We start from the raw sequence: 25,705 nt of genomic DNA, 5'->3' as shown, positions 1-25,705 counted from the left end.
CTTCTCCTCTCCATGTAACGCTGTAAACCTCTCTGGGTGACCCCCACGGTAGAGAAACTTTTCATCTTTAATGTAGATGTTCTATCAATGGTGCTGTATAGAAGAAGTTTTAAAACTACTGTAAAAATAAGACCAATAACTGGAAGCAGGAGGCTTAAGTCCAAACCCTGACTCCAGGGAACTCCTGACTCCAAGGAACATTAATTGATAGGAGCTCATCAAACGCCTCCATACCTACAGTGAAACCAAGCACCACACAAGGGCCAACAAGTTCCAGAGCAAGACATACCAAGCAAATTCCCCAGCAACACAAGAACACAGCCCTGAGCTCCAAGATACAGGCTGCCCAAAGTCACCCCAAAACCATAGACATCTCATAACTCATTACTGGACACTTCATTGCACTCCAGAGAGAAGAAATACAGCTCCACTCACCAGAACACCGACACAAGCTTCCCTAACCAAGAAACCTTGACAAGCCACCTGTACAAACCCACACACAGTGAGGAAATGCCACAATAAAGAGAACTCCACAAACTGCCAGAATACAGAAAGGACACCCCAAACTCAGCAATTTAAACAAGATGAAGAGACAGAGGAATACCCAGCAGATAAAGGAACAGGATAAAAGCCCACCAAACCAAACAAAAGAGGAAGAGATAGGCAATCTACCTGATAAAGAATTCCAAATAATGATAGTGAAATTGATCCAAAATCTTGAAATCAAAATGGAAGCACAGATAAATAGCCTGGAGACAAGGACTGAGAAGATGCAAGAAAGGTTTAATAAGGACCTGGATGAAATAAAAAAGAGTCAATATGTAATGAATAATGCAATAAATGAAATTAAAAACACTCTGGAGGCAACAAATAGTAGAATAACAGAGGCAGAATATAGGATTAGTGAATTAGAAGATAGAATGGTAGAAATAAATGAATCAGAGAGGATAAAAGAAAAACGAATTAAAAGAAACGAGGACAATCTCAGAGACCTCCAGGACAATATTAAATGCTACAACATTCGAATCATAGGGGTCCCAGAAGAAGAAGACAAAAAGAAGACCATGAGAAAATACTTGAGGAGATAATAGTTGAAAACTTCCCTAAAATGGGGAAGGAAATAATCACCCAAGTCCAAGAAACCCAGAGAGTCCCAAACAGGATAAACCCAAGGCGAAACACCCCAAGACACATATTAATCAAATTAACAAAGATCAAACACAAAGAACCAATATTAAAAGCAGCAAGGGAAAAACAACAAACAACACACAAGGGAATTCCCATAAGGATAACAGCTGATCTTTCAATAGAAACTCTTCAAGCCAGGAGGGAATGGCAAGACATACTTAAAATGATGAAAGAAAATAACCTACAGCCCAGATTATTGTACCCAGCAAGGATCTCATTCAAATATGAAGGAGAAATCAAAAGCTTTTCAGACAAGCAAAAGCTGAGAGAATTCAGCACCACCAAACCAGCTCTCCAACAAATACTAAAGGATATTCTCTAGACAGGAAACATGAAAATGGTGTATAAATTTGAACCCAAAACAATAAAGTAAATGGCATCAGGATCATACTTATCAGTAATTACCTTAAACGTAAATGGGTTGAATGCCCCAACCAAAAGACAAAGACTGGCTGAATGGATACAAAAACGAGACCCCTACATATGTTGTCTACAGGAGACCCACCTCAAAACAGGGGACGCATACAGACTGAAAGTGAAGGGCTGGAAAAAGATTTTCCATGCAAATAGGGACCAAAAGAAAGCAGGAGTAGCAATATGCATATCAGATAAAATAGACTTTAAAACAAAGGCTGTGAAAAGAGACAAAGATGGACACTACATAATGATCAAAGGATCAATCCAAGAAGAAGATATAACAATTATAAATATATATGCACCCAACACGGGAGCACTGCAATATGTAGGACAAATGCTAACAAGTATGAAAGGAGAAATTAACAATAACACAATAATAGTGGGAGATTTAATACCCCACTCACACCTATGGATAGATCAGCTAAACAGAAAATTAACAAGGAAACACAGACTTTAAACGATACAATAGACCAGTTAGACCTAATTGATATCTATAGGACATTTCATCCCAAAACAATGAATTACACCTTTTTTTCAAGCGCACATGGAACCTTCTCCAGGATAGATCACATCCTGAGCCATAAATCTAGCCTTGGTAAATTCAAAAAAATAGAAATCATTCCAAGCATCTTTTCTGACCACAACGCAGTAAGATTAGATCTCAATTACGGAAGAAAAACTATTAAAAATTCCAATATATGGAGGCTGAACAACACCCTGCTGAATAACCAACAAATCACAGAAGAAATCAAAAAAGAAATCAAAATTTGCATAGAAACGAATGAAAATGAAAACACAACAACCCAAAACCTGTGGAACACGGTAAAAGCAGTCCTCAGGGGAAAGTTCATAGCAATACAGGCATACCTCAAGAAACAAGAAAAAAGTCAAATAAATAACCTAACTCTACACCTAAAGCAACTAGAAAAGGAAGAAATGAAGAACCCCAGGGTTAGTAGAAGGAAAGAAATCTTAAAAATTAGAGCAGAAATAAATGCAAAAGAAACAAAAGAGACCATAGCAAAAATCAACAAAGCCAAAAGCTGGTTCTTTGAAAGGATAAATAAAATTGACAAACCATTAGCCAGACTCATCAAGAAACAAAGGGAGAAAAATCAAATCAACAAAATTAGAAACGAAAATGGAGAGATCACAACAGACAACACAGAAATACAAAGGATCATAAGAGACTACTATCAACAATTATATGCCAATAAAATGGACAACGTGGAAGAAATGGACAAATTCTTAGAAAAGTACAACTTTCCAAAACTGGAACAGGAAGAAATAGAAAATCTTAACAGACCTATCACAAGCACGGAAATTGAAACTGTAATCAAAAATCTTCCAGCAAACAAAAGCCCAGGTCCAGACGGCTTCACAGCTGAATTCTACCAAAAATTTAGAGAAGAGCTAACACCTATCCTGCTCAAACTCTTCCAGAAAATTGCAGAGGAAGGTAAACTTCCAAACTCATTCTATGAGGCCACCATCACCCTAATACCAAAACCTGACAAAGATGCCACAAAAAAAGAAAACTACAGGCCAATATCACTGATGAACATAGATGCAAAAATCCTTAACAAAATTCTAGCAATCAGAATCCAACAACACATTAAAAAGATCATACACCATGACCAAGTGGGCTTTATCCCATGGATGCAAGGATTCTTCAATATCCGCAAATCAATCAATGTAATACACCACATTAACAAATTGAAAAATAAAAACCATATGATTATCTCAATAGATGCAGAGAAAGCCTTTGACAAAATTCAACATCCATTTATGATAAAACCTCTCCAGAAAGCAGGAATAGAAGGAACATACCTCAACATAATAAAAGCTATATATGACAAACCCACAGCAAACATTATCCTCAATGGTGAAAAATTGAAAGCATTTCCTCTAAAGTCAGGAACAAGACAAGGGTGCCCACTTTCACCATTACTGTTCAACATAGTTTTGGAAGTTTTGGCCACAGCAATCAGAACAGAAAAAGAAATAAAAGGAATCCAAATTGGAAAAGAAGTAAAACTCTCACTATTTGCAGATGACATGATTCTCTACATAGAAAACCCTAAAGACTCCACCAGAAAATTACTAGAACTAATCAATGACTATAGTAAAGTTGCAGGATATAAAATCAACACACAGAAATCCCTTGCATTCCTATACACGAATAATGAGAAAACTGAAAGAGAAATTAAGGAAACAATTCCATTCACTATTGCAACGGAAAGAATAAAATACTTAGGAATATATCTGCCTAAAGAAACTAAAGACCTATATATAGAAAACTATAAAACACTGGTGAAAGAAATCAAAGAGGACACTAATAGATGGAGAAATATACCATGTTCATGGATTGGAAGAATCAATATAGTGAAAATAAGTATACTACCCAAAGCAATTTATAGATTCAATGCAATCCCTATCAAGCTACCAACGGTATTCTTCACAGAGCTAAAACAAATAATTTCACAATTTGTATGGAAATACAAAAAACCTCGAATAGCCAAAGCGATCTTGAGAAAGAAGAATGGAACTGGAGGAATCAACCTACCTGACTTCAGGCTCTACTACAAAGCCACAGTTATCAAGACAGTATGGTACTGGCACAAAGACAGAAATATAGATCAATGGAACAAAATAGAAAGCCCAGAGATAAATCCATGCACATATGGACACCTTATCTTTGACAAAGGAGGCAAGAATATACAATGGATTAAAGACAATCTCTTTAACAAGTGGTGCTGGGAAAACTGGTCAACCACTTGTAAAAGAATGAAACTAGAACACTTTCTAACACCATACACAAAAATAAACTCAAAATGGCTTAAAGATCTAAACTTAAGACCAGAAACTATAAAACTCCTAGAGGAGAACATAGGCAAAACACTCTCTGACATACATCACAGCAGGATCCTCTATGACCCACCTACCAGAATATTATAAATAAAAACAAAAATAAACAAATGGGACCTAATTAAACTTAAAAGCTTCTGCACTACAAAGGAAACTATTAGCAAGGTGAAAAGACAGCCTTCAGAATGGGAGAAAATAATAGCAAATGAAGCAACGGACAAACAACTAATCTCAAAAATATACAAGCAACTCCTACAGCTCAACTCCAGAAAAATAAATGATCCAATCAAAAAATGGGCCAAAGAACTAAATAGACATTTCTCCAAAGAAGACATACAGAGGGCTAACAAACACATGAAAAGATGCTCAACATCACTCATTATCAGAGAAATGCAAATCAAAACCACTATGAGGTACCATTTCACGCCAGTCAGAATGGCTGTGATCCAAAAGTCTACAAGCAATAAATGCTGGAGAGGGTGTGGAGAAAAGGGAACCCTCTTACACTGTTGGTGGGAATGCAAACTAGTACAGCCACTATGGAGAACAGTGTGGAGATTCCTTAAAAAACTGGAAATAGAACTGCCTTATGATCCAGCAATCCCACTGCTGGGCATACACACTGAGGAAACCAGAAGGGAAAGAGACACATGTACCCCAATGTTCATCGCAGCACTGTTTATAATAGCCAGGACATGGAAGCAACCCAGATGTCCATCAGCAGATGAATGGATAAGAAAGCAGTGGTACATATACACAATGGAGTATTACTCAGCCATTAAAAAGAATACATTTGAATCAGTTCTAATGAGGTGGATGAAACTGGAGCCTATTATACAGAGTGAAGTAAGCCAGAAAGAAAAACACCAATGCAGTATGCTAACGCATATATATGGGATTTAGAAAGATGGTAACAATAACCTGTATACGAGACAGCAAAAGAGACACTGATGTATAAAACAGTCTCATGGACTCTGTTGGAAAGGGAGAGGGTGGGAAGATTTGGGAGAATGGCATTGAAACATGTATAATATCATGTATGAAATGAGTCGCCAGTCCAGGTTCGATGCACGATACTGGATGCTTGGGGCTGGTGCACTGAGATGGCCCAGAGGAATGGTATGGGGAGGGAGGAGGGAGGAGGGTTCAGGATGGGGAACACATGTATAGCTGTGGTGGATTCATTTCGATATTTGGCAAAACTAATACAATATTTTAAAGTTTAAAAATAAAGTAAAATTAAAAAAAAAAAAAAAAAAAGCTATCTTTTCCCCAAATAAGAGGGAATTTCTCCTGCCCTCTTGACTTTAGACTTGAACTGGGACATCAGGTGCAGACTTTGGACTTGCAGCCTCCATAATTACAAAGGTCAATTCCTTATAACAAATCTCTTTCTATATATATTCTTTTTGTTTTGTTTATTTTCTGGTCCTCAGAAAGAATCTTTTTTAATAGAACACAACTTAGTTGATGTTTTCCTATTTATTGAGATATTATATCTAGTGTGTAAGTGGTGGCACTTTGGCTTTTAAATAGAGATTATACTATATATCCCCTGGAGAAGGGAATGGCAACCCACTCCAGTATTCTTGCCTGGAGAATCCCATGGACAGAGGAGCCTGGTGGGCTGTCATCCATGGTATTGCAAAGAGTCAGATATGTCTAAAGCAACTTAGCACATGCTACATATACAGAACAGAATTGTTTTGAATGTTTTTTTTTTTCACTTTACATTAGATCATGTTTTTTTTTTCTTGTATAGTAGTTATTAGAAAATAATTTTAAATGTCATGTATTATTTCATAATATAGATATGATTTTTCTATTATTGGACTTCAGATTATTTTTGCTAACATATACAAAACTCTAATGAAACTCTTTGAATACAAAACTCCCTCATCATTTCTGATTCTTTCCTTGTGGTAGATTCCTTGGAAAGGAATTATTTTGTCTGGTCCAGATTCTAGCTAGCAGTGTCTAGAAGTATTTGGGTCACCTGAACAATATATCAGGCTCTAGTAAAAGAATAACACTTCTAATAAAGAGAAAGATTAATTTAGATATAGTGAAGTGGCTTAAGCAAAGATGCTCTCCATCTTCAGAATCTGCTAAAAATAGAGCCCAGGTATCTGTATTTATGAGACCTCTGCAAGGGTTTTATGGTTGAACATGCCTGAGGACCTTCTGAAAGCCTCATACATGTTTTTGAAGTCTAGACAATATACATACTTGTCTTTTCTCATCAATTACAGCCAGCTACAATCAAATTCTTCAGTGACTCAGCTCTAAGATGGCTTCAGTCTGCCATTCATATTAAGCTTGCTTCTCTGACACTCCTGAACTCCAATACGCTCATTCTCTTCAACCTTTACTTTCCTTATAACCATGACCTTGATACTATTTTGCTCTGCCGGCCTATCCTTTTGGTGTTCATTCAGTGTCAAGTTGGTGACAGCATCCCACTGTCCAAAATCCTTTGGAGCCATATTGGACATGCCTTGCCACTCTGCTCAGAGGTTGAGTCTGTCTGTCTTAAAGAAAGACTCTGAGTCAAGACTCCCTTCTTTCTAAACTAACATGCCTTTCTTCTCCTTTCCTGTCCTATAATTTCCACTGTTGTGGTCATTGTATCATGTAAGACTACTCCAGTCCTTGTCTTGAGCAACATCTATTTAAGAACCTGTATCCTTCTCTTTATCATTCTTATGAAAACAACTAATGGTCAGTATCTTTCTAGAGTCTTAATGAAGATTATGTCTTTTATTAATCAACAATAAAGTTATCTATTATAGTTAGAATTATTCTTTCCTCTCTCTTAGAGGTATTTGCATTTCAAAGAGGTGTTACTAGGGAAACACATCTTAAATCTAAGGAAATAAATCTTTACAGATGCTGTTTCACAAACTGTGTGGTGGTCTGGTAGGGATTTGGGGGAGATTTTTGATAAGAGTAACCCATGATATGTCATCAAAGAAATGGAAGCATTATGCAGTAATGGGTGAGAGGGTCTTGAATTACAGTCATACTATTCACATTTCTCTAAGCAACTTTCAACATTTGAATGCTATGCTTTCATGTAGTATGCAACTGAAAATTCAACAGCCCACCACACGACTGCAAGATACTAGGAATGGGAAACTGAGGGCAGTGGAACTTCAGATTTTTTTTTTTTTTTTTTGGTAAGGCTAAAACTGCCTTAAAAATAAATTCTATTAATTAATAAAAGTTCAATGATACTATGAGACAGAAAATTTCAACTGTATTTACAGAATCCCAGATCTGTGACTCAAAGCCTGAGGTGATAATAGCCACTGGGACTGCTTCATTTCCTCCCCTGTGGAAGGACAACCCCGAGCTTGCCTGTGTACACTTTTGCTTCATGTTCATCTTCAAGGACCTTGGACAAACTTGTCCCTATTTTAGGAAAAAAACAACAACAATAACAACTACCCAACCAAGAAACAAAACCAGGAAAAAAGTGGCCCCGTGAACCTGCAGAGGAAAATGCACAAGCTGCTAGAACCCGAATCTCCTTATATTTATTCTTTTCCTTCAAGGGCAAGAGCATGACAATGTTTTAGAGACTCTCATAACCCTGAGTTAGTTCTAAACTACTGAAATCTTGGTTTGAGACATTTTCTTATGCCAAGAATAAAGAAAACCATTTTTCTCAGAACCCAAAGGTGTAATCAGTGAAGAAGGCGCCAGCATCTGTGTTGAAAGATCCACCATTTGTGTTTGTGATGGCATGGGAGGCATAGAAAGCTTCTGAGAGCCTGTGATACTTTTAGCAGGCGCCTGGCATTTGAGGCAAGACCATTTACCCAGAAAACTGCCTGCTCTTTCAGCTTGGTAACCATGGACTCTAGCCAGAAGTGATTTTGGCTCATACTTGTTCTTTCTGAATTCCTCTAAAGAATGAGGAAGAGAAAGGAGAGATTTTTTCCCCCCCTTTTCAGCAAATTAAATTAGAGTAAATAGAAACATCTACTTATATAGTACAAAGCTCTGACTGTATGGATGGAAAGCTATCTATTTGATAAATGCAAACACACACACGGAAAAACTTTTTTTTACTTTTTAAAATGGATTGCGACCTCATAGTTCTGAAGCCAGGGCACACAGACTTTCGCTTACCTTCTCTGGTCTGGCAACTTCCTTCTGCTGGCAATAAGTTTGGCTTGTACAGTGAGATTTTGAAGAGAGGTCTGAGTTTGATTAACTGTGCCTTTATGAATAACATCCTCAGAGAATTCCAGGCTATGTTCAGACTCTCAGCTACAGCAGCCATGGAGCACTGGTGTATGGCTAAGCTGTTCCTTGCAACAGAGGATTCTGACAGACCATAATTCTTCCAACCTATGGTAGTCATCACCTTTATGGTAGGATGATATTCCTAGCATTTTCATTTTACTCACACTCTTCAGCTGATTTGTCAGTTTACTGGTAAGAGTCAAATCCATTTTGATATGCAGTTTGCTCCCTGCTGGGAAGTGGCTACTCAGAGATAGACTTAGGATGGTCTCAAAAGATGAAGAGATACCTCACAGGAGGGATAAGACAGATAATACAGAAGGGGAAAACTTCTAAATTTGTTTATAGCTAATGTATTTCCTATAGCTGTAAATAGTCTCCAGATAACACAATTTAGCCCTGGAGTCTGTGGACTCTTCAGATCATGGGGAATCAGAAGTGGTAGTAACATGCCAGGGCCATGTCTATGGTGAATAAGCTACTGGATGGAGGACCTTGACAGGTTGGTCTGTCTACTGGTTGGTAAATGCCATTGAGTGGAAAATCAACTGGCAACTAATGTTTTTCCTCCTTAACAGAGACCACAAAAGGAAGGGAAAAAGCCATTAATCTTTCCTGTGTTAATTGAGAACACTGGATGCCATTATGAAACCATTTCCTTTGGAGTCACACTGCTCATCTGAATCTTGGTTTGAGTTTGTTGAAACTGTAATGGTAGTAGGCATTATCATGTCACAGGGTACCATATTACAGCATGATTGTTTTTCATTCTCTGTGGTCCATAAAGCAAAATAAATTTTGAATAATCAATGGTGAAGGTTTTAATTGGTATATGAGCATATATTTCCAGGAGAAGAAAATGTTCCAATTATACTATATTGCATTGGCAATTCAGTAAGTATTCTCTTCACTGTGCTAGTAAAGATGCAAGATATTCATGTTCTGATTTTCTACCTCTTTTCTGCAGAAAAGCGAAATGGTTCAATACTCTCATATATCACATGTGTTTTAGAGACTGAAGAGAATTTTGTCTTACTGATTAAAAAAATTCAACAACATCTCTATGAGAATCATTTCTAGGAAAAGAGCCATCTTTACATAGTTCAATATAGTGTGGGAATCCAGAGTGACTAAGGAATCATTGAACAAACCAGTTTATTTATAATTCCTACTCACTCTTCTTTCTTTTTAGAAATTTCTCTCCTCCTACCCTTCTATGCTACCTTCTGCACTAGTACAATATCTCCTGTCAGCTTTTTTTTAGACAGTATCTCTTGCTCTGAACCTTATTCTCTACCCCTTCATCAAACTGTATAAATTATAACAGGTATTAGTTACTTCAGAAACAGTAACCAGAAGAAAAAAACAAACAAACAAAAAACCCAGGATTCCATTAAGCACCAAACACCACACTAACAACAATGGATAAAGACTTCAGACTACTTATGAAATATTATCAACTCAGAATTTCATATTTTGCCAAGCTATCAATCAAATGGAAGGATATTTTAAAAGTCTTTTTCAGAAAGGCAAGGCCAGGACCCCAAATGTTTATCTTCCAGAGACCCTTTCTTTGAAATTTAGTTGGACATGTATATATATTGAAACAATTTTGTACCAAATTCCCAATTTGGGGGACTAGGGTGCAATTTCTCATGCCACCAAGCACTTCTCAAACACAAATTGGGTACCCTACAACTCAACTCAATTCTGACACTTTCTACCAGGAGATGGCATCTGATTCCACCACACACACATACACACTTCAGATGCCTATCAGTTCAGTTCAGTTCAGTTAGTTACTCAGTCATGTACGACTCTTTGTGACCCCATGGCCTGTAGCACACCAGGCTTCCCTGTTCATCACCAAATTCTGGAGCTTGCTCAAACTCATGTCCATCGAGTTGGTGATGCCATCCAACCATCTCATCCTCTGTTGTTCCCTTCTCCCCCTACTTTCAATCTTTCCTAGCATCAGGCTCTTCTCCAATGAGTCAGTTCTTCCCATCGGGTTGTCAAAGTACTGGAGCTTCAGCTTCAGCATCGGTCTTTCCAATGAATATTCAGGACTGACTTCCTTTAGGATGGACTGGTTGGACCTCCTTGCAGTCCAAGGGACTCTCAAGAGTCTTCTCCAACACCACAGTTCAGAAGCATCAGTTCTTCAGCACTCAGCTTTCTTTATGGTTCAACTCTCACACCCATACATGACTACTGGAAAAACCATAGCTTTGACTAGACAGACCTTTGTCAGCAAAGTAATGTCTCTGATTTTTAATAAGCTGTCTGGGTTGGTCATAGCTTTTCTTCCAAGGAGCAAGCATCTTTTAATTTCATGGCTGAAGTCACCATCTGCAGTGCTTTTTGAGCCCAAGAAAATAAAGTCTGTCACTGTTTCCATTGTTTCCCCATCTATTTGCCATGAAGTGATGGGACTGGATGCCATGATATTTATTTTTTTAATGTTTAGTTTTAAGCCAACTTTTTCACTCTCCTCTCTCACTTTCATCAAGAGGCTCATTAGTTATTCTTCACTTTCTGCCACAAGGTTGGTGTCATCTGCATGTCTGAAGTTATTGATATTTCTCCTGGCAATCTTGATTCCAGCTTGTGCTTCATCCTGCTCAGCATTTCACATGATGTACTCTGCATATAAGTTAAATAAGCAGGGTGATAATATACAGCAAGTAAACAATATACTTGCTTTTTTGATGATCCAACGGATGTTGGCAATTTGATTTCTGGTTCCTCTGCCTTTTCTAAATCCAGCTTGAACATCTGGAAGTTCTACTGTTGAAGCCTAGCTTGATGAGATGCCTATGGAAAACTCAAATTGTTACTTGTAGTTCTTACTGACACATCATAAATCAGAGGGTTGGGTTTGAGACAGGAAGGAAGAGGACAAAACATAACCATTGAAAAAATGGCAGAGTCATTGAGAAAAACAGGATATAACAAAAAGTGATTAAAACCTACTAGGCCCAAGATGGTGGAAGATTCATCTTCCAGTAGACCTTGAGCCCTGGTACCTGTCTCTAATATGTTAGCATAAGCTAAGTGACATGCCCACCAGTGCCATGACAGTTCCTCCCAAAACTGACCATGAAAGGTCAAAAAGCAGGAAGTAGCCCAATTCCTGGAAATCCCTTCCCCTTCCCCAAAATATTTGGACTGGTCCTCCCACTCAACAGTGTGTAAAATTACCCAGCCCACAAAAACTTACCAGCTCATAACCCAAGGTTGCTCTAGTTGGACTGCATTTGGCTTGTGGAATGTATATCTCTCTCTTGAGTTCTTTCCTGTGCTAAACCAGGAATCCTCACTTGGCAGCCTGTCCTAGGAGCTCACCTGAGACCTGGGATGTGATCATTCTCTCACTGTCCCCTTCTCCTGCAACAGGTTATCTTGCTGATTTTCTCACAGGACTCACTAGATTTCTGGTTTATTACAAAGGATAAGAATCAATAGGCAAATGAAGTGATACATAGGGCAAAGTCTTGAACAAAGTGACTTCTGTCCTCAGGGATTTTGTATTCCAGTACTGTGGTACATGGAAGCCTTCTGCTTTCCTAATCTGAAAGCTCTCTAACTCACTTCCTTAGGATTTTTGTGGAGGCTTCATTACATTGACTAATGGTAATAGATTCAATCCCTAGGCTCTCTCTCCTCCTTGGAAATTACCAGGTAGGAATGAAAGTTCCAAGTCTCTATTCAAGGTTTGTTCCTCTGGAAACTAGTTCCCATCCTTAGGTGCTTTCCAAAAGTCACTTCATTAACATAAACTGAGGTATGATGAAAAGAGGCTTGCTATGAACAACAAGACACCCATCTCACTTTTATGGCTCTGAACTGATCTCAGGAACCAAGGATTAGAGACCAAGTATTAAAACAAAAGATGCTCTCATTGCTCCTATATCTTATAAATTAAAATACCACACCTATAAAACAAGGGAGCAAATCAAGAAAAACAAACTGTGGGTTCCAGGAACCATTGGCTCAAAAGCAGGAAAGGTGGCATCTTATCCTTTTGACTCATTGATTTGTAGCAGCTCTAGAAAATCCATGTTGGAACAAAAGTATAGAGCCCTCTAGCTATAGTAGGAAAAATCTGAGGTTCTCTTAAAGGCAAAAACATATTGTAAAAACAAAGACAATTCATTTCAATTGGGCTGCACCATCATGTTTGAGTGGTGAAGGATTATGATATTGGATTAGCTAGTTAAACGAAAGTGGGTCCCATCACATTCTGGTGGGGGAGGGGGTCATCTTTCCCTTCCCTACTTGGACACTGGTAATTAGAGCATGCCCAGAGATCCTTCTTCTTCTAGTCAAGTGAAAGTGAAAGTGTTAGTTGTTCAGTCATGTCTAACTCTTTGTGGCCCCATGGACTGTAGCCTGCCAGGTTTCTCTGTCCATGGGATTTTCCAGGCAAGAATACTGGAGTAGATTGTCATTTCCTTCTCCAGGGGATCTTCCTGACTCAGAGATCGAACTCAAGTCTCCCACATTGTAGGCAGATTCTCTGCCATCCAAGCCAACAGGTCCTTCTAGTCAAGGACCACCACTAAATTGACAGCCTTAACAGTACTAAGTAGGATAAAACCAACAACACAGATTTGGCACAGGTGCACAAAGATAAGATCTAAAAGTGATTCAATGTAACCAGGACCCTTTCAGTTCAGTTCAGTTCAGTTGCTCAGTCGTGTCCGACTCTTTGCGACCCCATGAATCGCAGCACACCAGGCCTCCCTGTCCATCACCAACTCCCGGAGTTCACTCAAACTCACGGCCATCGAGTCGATGATGCCATCCAGCCATCTCATCCTCTGTCTTCCCCTTTTCCTCCTGCCTCCAATCCCTCCCAGCATCAGAGTCTTTTCCAATGAGTCAGCTCTTCCCATGAGGTAGCCAAAGTACTGGAGTTTCAGCTTTAGCATCATTCCTTCCAAAGAACACCTGGGGATGATTTCCTTTAGAATGGACTAGTTGGATCTCCTTGCAGTCCAAGGGACTCTCAAGAGTCTTCTCCAACACCACAGTTCAAAAGCATCAATTCTTCTGCGCTCAGCTTTCTTTATAGTCCACCTCTCACATCCATACATGACCACTGGAAAAATCATAGCCTTGACTAGACAGACCTTTGTTGGCAAAGTAATGTCTCTGCTTTTCAATATGCTATCTATATTTTTCAGTAATTATAATAAATTGGCATTAATTTTTTTGCTCCTCCCTCCCCCCCACCACCATGGGTTTCAATTGGGTGCTTATGGGTAAGTGCCTGCCTAGTAAGGGAAAGGTTATATAACCCAAACTAAAACTGTCAATCAACTTGTCGGTCAAATGACATAGGATACAGGGAAGGAAGGCTGCCACTGTTAAGAAACCCAGCTCTACCCTCACTGCAGGATTGTTTCTGGTTTCCAGACCACTTAATTCTCATTCTTTTCTTGAGAGTGCAATTTCACTTTGCTTAATAAAACTGTCATACTAAAAACTGCTCTATGTGTCTTGACTAAATTCTTGCTCTTAAGAGGGCAAAAACTGAGGAATTGCCATTTTGCTGGTAGCATATATAAGGCATATAAAAAAGAAATGTAAACATAGCACACTATGCTCTCAGAGCCAACTATTTTTTATATGGGCACAATATAAAGACTGTTCATTGATTTCCAACTTCTAGAATCAACTTATAAACAAAACACAGAATAGAGATATAATTATAGAATGAGATAGAAATATTTTTATTTTAGAAGGGAGGCAACATGGAAGCAAGTCCTGGAGTACTAATATCTTTACTTCACAAAATGGAAACTTGATGCACTTTTTGTGGGGGATAAAGACATGCTTAAACGTGCTTCTTAAAGTTAAAAATAACAAGCAGAGAATCTGAGAGCAGTAGCGTTCTCTGTCTGGATTAGATAGTTTATCAATCAGGATTCTTATTTGTTAGCAACAGAAACCACCTTTGACTGACTGGAGAAGAAAAAGAAAGCCTCCTTTAGGGGACTGGCTTAGTGGCCAGGAGCAGTTTTAAAAATTCACAGAGAAAAAGTTATCTAGTGGCAGAATTCATTTGTTGGCTGAGCAAAGCATGACAGTTTGTACTTTAAACACAGCTGGCATGGGAGGCTGGTTGTCCTGATTAACACTGATGCCACTGCTACCCAGGAATTTAATCTTACCATGAATGTGCCTCTGGGGCCTCATCTTACTTTCTGAGAACAACAGAAGATCTGGACTTTCTGAATGCTCTTGTTTCTTGGTAGAGTACTGGCACCCTTGTGCCTGGCAGGGATGGGTGGAGCAGGTGAAGTCATCCTTGTGTTGATTGGGTGACGGATCTCAGGGGTGGAAGGAACTGCCAGTGCCATGCTTATGCTTTTCCAGTTTGGACCCCAGGGCTATGACTTTAGCTTTCTAACCTATCACTAGGGAACACTTCTCTCTTCTGTCACTCACCATGAGCTGAGCCATAGCCTGGGAGGGGAAGGTGCAAACTCTCTTTCATTAGAGCCAGGATTATGTAACCTCTTTTATCACCACAAGGGTGTGTCTCCTGAAGCTGGAAAGGAAGGCAATAAATAACTTTCAAGTGTTTCATTTTAAAAATCTCAAATAAATATTTTTTCTTTTATTTCTTTTGTGAGGCTTTTGAGATAGTTTTCTAACTTGGAAGCAGAACATTTAAACCCATAAGCACCAGACATCAGGAGAGACACATGATCTCATGTAAGTCATCTAATTTTTTTCTGGAACTCAGTTTTTCTTACTTGTAAAATGGAAAATTAATTGTATTTAGCATTCTATGATTCTATGATTGAATGCAGTAAATCAATTTTTATATTCCTGTGTATTGTCTGCATTTTTTTCTATCTTCATGAGAGATGTTATCAACAGCTTCAGGTTTTTGGTAAAAACAAAATTTTTAATTTTATGATTATCACCTCCCAACCTATAAAAGAATCTCTTGATTACATACATTTATGAGTCAGGGAGAAGGATGAAGATAAAACTTGTTATGTTTTTAGTGGCTTAAAAATAAGCCTGAACATTATTCACAATAGCCCCAAAGTGAAATCAGTTCAGTTCAGTTCACTCAGTCAGTCGTGTCTGACTCGTTGCGACCCCATGGATTGCAGCATGACATGCTTCCTTGTCCATCATCAAGTCCCAGAGATTACTCAACCTCATGTCCATAGAGTCAGTGATGCCATCCAACCATCTCATCCTCGGCTGCCCCCTTCTTTTGCCTTCAATCTTTCCCAGCATCAGGGTCTTTTCCAATGAGTCAGTTCTTCACATCAGGTGGCCAAAGTATTGGAGTTTCAGCTTCAGCATCAGTCCTTCCAATGACTATTCAGGACTGATTTCCTTTAGGATGGACTGGTTGGATCTCCTTGCTGTCCAGGGGACTCTCAAGAGTCTTCTCCAACACCATACTTCAAAAGCAGCAATTCTTTGGTTCTCAGCTTTCTTTATAGGCCAGCTCTCACATTCATACATGACTACTGGAAAAATCATAGCTTTGACTAGACGGACCTTTGTCGGCAAAGTAATGTCTCTGCTTTTTAGTACTTTGTCTAGGTTGGTCATAGCTTTTCTTCCAAGGAGCAAGCATCTTTTAATTTCATGGCTACAGTCACCATCTGCAGTGATTTTGGAGCCCAAAAAAGTAAAGTCTCTCACTATTTCCATTTTTTCCCCATTTGTTTGCCATGAAGTGATGGGATGGGATGCCATGATCTTTGTTTTCTGAATGTTGAGTTTTAAGCCAGGTTTTTCACTCTCCTCTTTCACTTTCATCAAGAGGCTCTTTAGTTTTTCTTCACTTTCTGCCATAAGGGTGGTGTCATCTGCATATCTTTGGTTCTCAGCTTTCTTTATAGGCCAACTCTCACATTCATACATGACTACTGGAAATTGAAGTTTCCGTCAATTGATTATTAATGGAAATTACTGATGTTTCTCCTGGCATTCTTGATTCCAGCTTGTGCTTCATCCAGCCCAGCATTTTTCATGATGTACCCTGCATGTAAGTTATATATATATATATATATATATATATATATATATATATATGGTTATATCTTTCCTTTTCTCCTTAACCCTTTCCCAATTTGGAAACAGTCTGTTGATCCAAGTCCAGTTCTAACAGTTGCTTCTTGACTTGCATTACAGATTTCTCAGAAGGCAGGTAAGGTGGTCTGGTATTCCCATCTCTGGAAGAATTTTCCACAGTTTGTTGTGATCCTCATAGTCAAAGGCTTTGGTGTAGTCAATAAACAGAAGTAGATGTTTTCCTGGAACTCTCTTGCTTTTTCCAAAGATCCAATGGATATTGGTAGTTTGATCTCTGGTTCCTCTGCCTTTTCCAAATCCAGCTTGAACATCCGGAAGTTCACTGTTCACGTACTGTTGAAGCCGGGCTTGGACAATTTTGAGCATTACTTTGCTAGTGTGTGAGATGAGTGCAATTGTGCAGTAGTTTGAACATTCTTTGGCATTGCCTTTCTTTGGGATTGGAATGAAAACTGACCTTTTCCAGTCCTGTGGCCACTGCTGAGTTTTCCAAATTTGCTGGCATATTTAGTGCAGCACTTTTAGGATTTGAAATACCTCTACTGGAATTCTATCACCTCCACTAGCTTTGTTCATAGTGATGCTTCCTAAGGCCCCCTTGACTTCGCATTCCAGGATGTTTGGGTCTAGGTAAGTGATCACACCATCGTGGTTATCTGGGTCATGAAAATCTTTTTTGTATAGTTCTGTGTATTCTTGCCACCTTTTCTTAGTATCTCATGCTTCTGTTAGGTCCATACCATTTCTGTCCTTTATTGTGTCCATCTGTGCATGAAATGTTCGCTTTGTATCTCTAATTTTCTTGAAGAGATCTCTGGAGTGGGTTGCCATTTCCTTCTCCAATGCATGAAAGTGAAAAGTGAAAGTGAAGTCATTCAGTCGTGTCCGATTCTTAGCGACCCCATGGACTGCAGCCTACCAGGCTCCTCTGCCCATGGGATTTTCCAGGCAAGAGTACTGGAGTGGGTTGCCATTGCCTTCTCCAAAGAGATCTCTAGTCTTTCCCATTCTGTTGTTTTCCTCTACTTCTTTGCATTGATCGCTGAGGAAGGCTTTCTTATCTCTCCTCGATTTTCTTTGGAACTCTGCATTATGGTTATATCTTTCCTTTTCTCCTTTGCCTTTAGCTTCTCTTCTTTTCTCAGCTGTTTGTAAGGCCTCCTCAGGCAACCAATTTGCCTTTTTAGATTTCTTTTTCTTAGGGATGATGTTGATCATTGCCTCCTGTACAATGTCACGAATCTCTATCAATAGTTCTTCAGGCACTCTGTCTATCAGATATAATTCCTTGAATCTATTTGTCACTTCCACTGTATAATCATAAGGGATTTGATTTAGGTCATATCTTAATGGTCTAGTGGTTTCCTCAACTTTCTTCAGTTTAAGTCTGAATTTGACAATAGAGAGTTCATGATCTGAGCCACAGTAATCTCCCAGTCATTAACTGATGAATTAATAATTTGTGACGTATATCCACACATTATTTGACAATAAAGATAAATGAAGTACTGATAAATGCTACAACATGGGTGAATCTTCAAAACATTCTGATTGAAAGAAGCCAGACACAGCAGACCACATAGTGTATGATTTCATTTACATGAAATATCAAGAATAGGCATATCTGTAGAGGCAGAAAGTAGATTAGTTGTTGTCAATGTAAAAATTAATAAACAGAAACCTCATTAAAATAGAGTCAAGAGGCCAGAAGGGAAAGCTCTTATACTCTATGGTGATAACACAGTCCAACAGAGAGAAGAAAGATTTCCTCTCCTTGCCTGGCAAGAGCTCAGCCAATGAGAGACCATCACAACTCAGCCAATGAATAGCCTCTACATTTTGAACTCTCAATTCCAATCAGTTCTTTGCTTGCTAGAACCCTCCCAACTCCCCTTGCCATTCCATTCCAACTCTCCATTTAAATGAGCTCTTTCCTGGCTGTGCAGGGGCTAGCAGATGACATGCCATGGTGGCAGATCTCAAATTGCAATTCTTTGTTGATCTTGAATGAACCCATTTGAGCTGGAGCAATAACTGGCAATCCATCTGCTTTAGGTCAACATTTTGGTGATCAGTACTGGGATCCATAGAAACCCTTGACAACTCTGAGACTGGTGAGCAAACAGGCGCTATACCCAGAGTGAGTCCATTTTTGCTCACTGTTTTTCTCACCAACCTGGAGTTTCAGGGTGATTCTTAATCTTGAAACCAAGTTTCTTCCCTCTTATCATTTTGAAACTCTCCAGGTTTTATTTGGGATCATCTTTAGAGCTTTGTCTTTCCCAGTTAAGGCCTTGTTCTGTGTTCAAGTACTCATTTGCTACTTTGACTTGACTGAGCTCATGCTGTTTCACTGGAACTGTGCCAACCTTCAATTTGATCACTTTTGATACAGGGGCTGTTCCCACTAAAGTCTTCATCCTGCTCCTTCGGGACTAGACTGTTCTCTTAAGACTTTCACTCTAGAGAAAAACCTCTGGGAAAAAGAATCTCAGTTATCTAAATATTCTGAATGCATGCCCCCCCCCCTCACTACAGTGATCCCAGTTGATTTTAGCTTTAAAAATCATGATCCTTCCTCATGTGCATATCTAACTAAATGGATTAACTTAACCAAAGGCAATTTAGAACATCAATAGCTACTATGGAGAACTTCTGAATTGCCCAACTTATTTTTCATAAAACTGAATTGGACAATCACAGCTTTAAAATTTCCCAAACTGAATGAGATGCCTATTTTGATTAGTATTCTAAGGCTTCCAAATGTTGTTGTTTAGTCACTCAGTCATGTTCAACTCTTTTGAGACCCCATGGACTGTATCCCACCAGGTTCCTCTCTGCCCATGGGATTCTTCAGGCAAGAATACTGAAGTGAGTTGCCGTTTCCTTCTCCAGGGGATTTCCCCCACCCAGGGATCATTATTAGGAGACTAAAGTTTTCTTTCAGCAAAATAAAATCTTAAAACTAACTGAATCCAATAAATGATTAACGAAAGATAAAATAGCATCCAAAGGCCCATCCTCCACTGTCCTAGCACCTCTGTCTCAGATTCTACCTCCAGCACCATCTTTTCCTTTCCTTCTATATCACCTATACCTTCTCTATATCCTCAATTCCCCCACAATGATTCTCTCACTGAACTTCCATTTTCCTTTAAAATTCTATCTACTCCCTTTTCTTCTGAACTTGTCAGAACCTGTCTCTTTAAAATCAAGCCTTCAGAGGACCCAGAGGCTAAACCCTTCAGTTCAGTTCAGTTCAGTCGCTCAGTCATGTCCTACTCTTTATGACCCCATGAATCGCAGCACGCCAGGCCTCCCTGTCCATCACCAACTCCCAGAGTTCACTCAGACTCATGTCCATCGAGTCAGTGATGCCATCCAGCCATCTCATCCTCTGTCGTCCCCTTCTTCTCCTGCCCCCAATCCCTCCCAGCAACAGAGTCTTTTCCAATGAGTCAACTCTTTGCATGAAGTGGCCAAAGTACTGGAGTTTCAGCTTTAGCATCATTCCTTCCAAAGAAATCCCAGGGCTGATCTTCAGAATGGACTGGTTGGATCTCCCTGCAGTCCAAGGGACTCTCAAGAGTCTTCTCCAACACCACAGTTCAAAAGCATCAGTTCTTCGGCACTCAGCCTTCTTCACAGTCCAACTCTCACATCCGTACATGACCACAGGAAAAACCATAGCCTTGACTAGATGGACCTTTGTAATTTCTTAAAATTCCTGGACTAAGTCTGAACTACAAGTCATACTCAAAGATTTCCCCCAAAGTAACTGAAGATCTTCACAGATTTGCTGAGCAATATAGTCATTTAAACTTATGACCAGATTTCTCTGACTTATATCAGCTAATTAATACACTTGTTGGCAAAGGTCAGACTCAGTAAGCCACTCAGAAAACTGATAAATGGGAACATCCTGAAAGGTCTCTAGAATTACAACTGGGAGACCAGCCCACTAATTTATATAATCAGGCTCAAGTGGTCTTTAAGTGGACTTCACTGGGAAATTCCTAGAGCTTTTCCAGAATCTGTCAATTGAAACAGAATTCAGGCTTCCACACAAAAATTAGATGAACCTCTTCACAACTATTATATTCAATTTTAGGTTACTATTATCTCTAAACTCTGGGCTTCCTTTAGAGGTTGATTCCATCTAGGTAGCTTTTAACTTTGTTTATTAATGGACTGGAACATTTTCCTTCTAGTAAATAGAACCAGGGTTGAGTGGGAAACTGTGTCCTCTCCAGATTTAGTTAATCCGATTAATAGGCTCTCAGAGTCACCTAAAAGGAAAACTGCTAAAATTCTTCATCTTCAAGTTCAGCAAATGAAGGTCCCTAAGTATTACCAAAACCCTCCTAGTTTCTGCTTTTATTGCAAAGAGCCAAGACATTGGAAAAGGGATTTTTACAAATTTAAGCATGTCAGAATTTTACTGAGAGTTTTTATTTTTCACAAATCCTGAAAGCTGATCTGGTTGATATAAAGTTCCCAAGAGTTTCCCCTTTGTTGCAGTATGTGGGTAATTTGCCTTTTTTCTCTCCTCCTCAAGATTCCTCACAGGAACATAGCATCCACTTGTTAAAACTTTTAGCCTTAAAGAGACATTCAGTTTCCTAGCAAAAATTGCAGTTTGTCCAAAGCCAGGTTCAATATTTAGGGCATCTGATATCAAAATAAGGGATACACCTACATCCAGATAGACTGCCTGATGTCATAAGTTTCCCTAAACCCAAAACTAAGTGCTAACTGCAAGGTTTTCTTGGACTAGTTGGTTATTACCAAAATTGGATTCTAAACCTTTCTCTTATGGCCAAGCTTCTGGATGTTTTACTCAACAACAATAGCCCCCTCCCCAATTTTATGAAAAGAACACAACATAGGTTTCAAGACCTGAAAGGATAGTTTGATGAATTTATCTGTCCAGTTCAGTTCAGTCGCTCAGTCGTGTCCGACTCTTTGTGACCCTATGAACCGCAGGGCAACAGGCCTCCCTGTCCATCACCAACTCCTGGAGTCCACCCAAACCCATGTCCACTGAGTCGGTGATGCCATCCAACCATCTCATCCTCTGTTGTCCCCTTCTCCTCCTGCCCTCAATCTTTCCCAGCATCAGGGTCTTTTTAGATGAGTCAGCACTTTGCATCAGGTGGCCAAAGTATTGGAGTTTCAGCCTCAACATCAATCCTTCCAATGAATACCCAAGACTGAACTCCTTTAGGATGGACTGGCTGGATCTCCTTGCAGTCCAAGAGACTCTCAAGAGTCTTCTCCAACACCACAGTTCAAAAGCATCAATTCTTCAGTTCTCAGCTTTCTTTATAGTCCAACTCTCACATCCATGACCATTGGAAAAACCACAGCTTTGACTAGATGGACCTTTGTTGGCAAAGCAATGTCTCTGCTTTTTAATATGCTGTCTAGGTTGGTCATAACTTTATTTCCAAGGAGTAAGTGTCTTTTAATTTCATGGCTGCAATCACCATCTGAAGTGATTTTGTAGCCCCCCAAAATAAAATCTGCCACTGTTTCCACTGTTTCCCCATCTATTTGCCATGAAGTGAGGGGACCAGATACCATGATCTTAGTTTTCTGAATGTTGAGCTTTAAGCCAACTTTTTCACTCTCCTCTTTCACTTTCATCAAGAGGCTCTTTAGTTCCTCTTCACTTTCTGCCATAAGGGTGGTGTCATCTGCATATCTGACGTTATTGATATTTCTCCCAGCAATCTTGATTCCAGCTTGTGCTTCCTCCAGCCCAGCATTTCTCATGATGTACTCTGCATATAAGTTAAATAAGCAGGGTGACTATACAGCCTTGACGTACTCCTTTTCCTATTTGGAACCAGTCTGTTTTTCCATGTCCAGTTCTAACTGTTGCTTCCTGATCTGTATATCTGTCCAAAGGCATCCCAATTATCTTTTTTTTTTTTTATTTTTTGTGTAGGAAAAAAAAGAGAATGCTAGTAGACTACTCACCTCCAAACATAGGAACCGCCATTAACCCACATAGAGTTATAACAGTAACTGAACCGTGTGGCACAAGAATGCACCCTTTGCCTTAGTGCCATTACAATCACTGCCCTTTAGGTTAAAACCAGCAAGAAAACCACTGTGGGGTCCCCTTTAACTAATTTTGTACCTCTATTGAATTCTCATCACACTGAACATTTCTCAGCAAGCCACCTCACCTCCTTTGAAATCTTTTAGGTAACTTCCCCTCACATGACTCTTTTATTCTGTAATAACCTTAACCTTGCTACTCTTCTCTCTGTCATCAATGAAGTCCCTTAGGACTACTTCAAGCTGATGGATAAAATCCTGACTTCTTGTGATAATCTGCAGTAAATTCCTTTGAGTAATATTGACTTCTCATGATTCACTTGATGGTTCTTATTTAAAAGATGACAATGGCAAATATTGTACTGGTATGCTGTTGCAATTCCTTTTGATGTTGTTGAGGCAGTATATTTGCCTATAACTACTTCAGTCCAACAGGTTAATTATATTTAACCCAAGTACAAAACTGTCCATATTTATACTGTAGTACACATGCTTTCAGAGTAGCTCATGATTTTGAATATTATAGAAGCAATGTGGCTTCCTTACTTCCAGTGGAAATGAAATTTAAAATGACCATGAAAAATGCCTACTTTACTCATGCCACTTGTCTAAATGTAGCCCATGAAGACTGTTTGTACTGCTCTTGGACATTTTAAACAGCCTAATGAACAATTTGAGATCTGGCAATTGTATTTCATACAACTTCTTTTATTTCATATGTGTGTATATATACACATATGAAATATATACATATATGTATATCTTTTAGTCATGGTATATGTTTTTACACTGAATTGAAGCCTCCCCAACATATGGGTACTGCCTCTTTGGAAAAAATTATCCCTAACTGAATAATTTCTCTCAAACTTCATAATCAAGAAACCCATTTTACTGGTCAGATACTTCAGCAAGTCTGTGCTGTTTGGATGGTTTTACAACACTTCTACTGTGCTTACCAGTACCAGTCCTTTTTGACCCAGAACAGATAGAATGAGAGATACTTTAATATTGGAAAGGAGCAATTGCTTCTATTCAAAATAACCATGCTTTGGTGGAGCAATCTTTTCAAGTGATCTTTTGGAAGATGAAGACCTTAATATCACACCTTGCAATCTGAAGCTTTTGTCTACTGGAAACGATACCTCAAGAACTGTTTTCAATTTCTCTGGAGAAGGGCCTATCTGGTACTGATAATCAATACTTGTCTTGTCAAGCTCCAAGGAAACAGACTCTTGGATTCACATGACATACCTAAAGAAAGCACCACAGGACTTCCTTGGTGGTCCAGTGGCTAAGAATCTGCCTTTCTATACAGGGGATGTGGTTTCAATCCCTGGTTATTGAACTAAGATCCCACATACCTCAGGGCAACTAAGCTTACACACTGCAACTGCTGAGCCTACACACTCTAGAGCCCATGTACCATAACCAGAGAAACCCCCACATGCTGCAATTAAAGAAAGCCCTCATGCTGCAAAGAAGTGCAAGGACAAAAAACAAAAAAGAACCCTGACTAGACCTGTACATCATCTTGTGACCTGAAAGTAAAGATTTCCTGGAATTTAGTAGGTGACAACTGATAAAGCTTTCCCAGGGCATCTGTACCAAACTTGTTGGATATTTGTCTGTTAACCTTTGATGATGATATAACAGTTAAGATGCTCCCCAGTGTCTGTGACCTTGATAACATAAGGATTTAAAATAAAAACTGCCTGAGAGTTCTCCCTCCTACCACTCCTTGTTGCTGCAATGGGACCCTAATAGGTTTTCATATGTGAATTTTCTCTCTGAAGGCTTTTCCCTCAGGAAAAGCCCTTCTTGACACAGAAGGACAAAAACTTCTGGAACTGAAAATCTGACTCAGTCAGTGATGTTTTCAGAGAAAGACTGATCAAAAGGGGGAAATGTAAAAATTAATGAACATAAACCCAAATTAAAATAGAGTCAGGAGGCCAGAAAGGGGAGCTCTCATACCCTATGGTGATAGCAGAGTCCAATAGGAAGAAGAGAGACTTCTTTTCCCTGGCAAGAATTCAGCCAATGAGAGACTGTCACAACTCAGTCAATGAAAAACCACTATGGTTTGAATTCTCAATTCCTCCAATAGACTCTTTGTTTATTATAGCCTTCCCAAAGTTCTTTTTCCCTCTTTGAGAGAGTTAGTTTCTCCCTGCTGTGTGTGTGTGAGTGGAAGGAGGGGACTTGCATATGGCTTGCCTTGGTTACAGACCACAAATTGCAATTCTTTGCTAATCTTGAGTAAAGCTATTTTTGCTGGAGAAATAGCAAGCACTCTATTTGTTCTATGTCAACATCCAGGACTAGGGGTAGAGAGGGTTGTGGATAATGTGGATAGACTGCTAATGTGTACAGAGAAGTTCTTATTAGGGTAACAAATATGTTCTAAGACTGATAGTGATTGTGTAACTCTGTGAGTATACTAAAAAAATCAGTGATTTATATAATATAAATAAGCGAATTTCTGGTAAGTAAATTTTATCTCAATAAATATGTTACATAAAGACAAAGAAAAAACAACCCCCCCCCCTCCACCACCACCACCACATCTTTAATCTCTCAATAAAGGGTTGGCTGCTAAGAGAAAGAAGTTAATATTTGAGGGCCTATGTGATGGAGCCTCAGGAATCGTCTCCTCAGATTTTTTTGCATCTCATTAAGTGGCAGCACATGTGAATTAAAGGAACTTTGACCAAGAGCTGTAATCCTTAGGGTTCAAGTTTGTTAGAGAGTGTCATTCTCACTGAGAAGTCACTGCAGAGGGAGGCTCTACTTTGACCTCACATAAGATACAGTGGGGTGAAGTTGTCCT

This window comes from Bos taurus, chromosome 5 (assembly GCF_002263795.3).
Source record: "Bos taurus isolate L1 Dominette 01449 registration number 42190680 breed Hereford chromosome 5, ARS-UCD2.0, whole genome shotgun sequence".
In the NCBI taxonomy this organism is placed as follows: Eukaryota; Metazoa; Chordata; class Mammalia; order Artiodactyla; family Bovidae; genus Bos; species Bos taurus.
The sequence above is the reverse complement of the archived record's forward strand: the minus strand, read 5'-3'. Positions refer to the sequence as shown.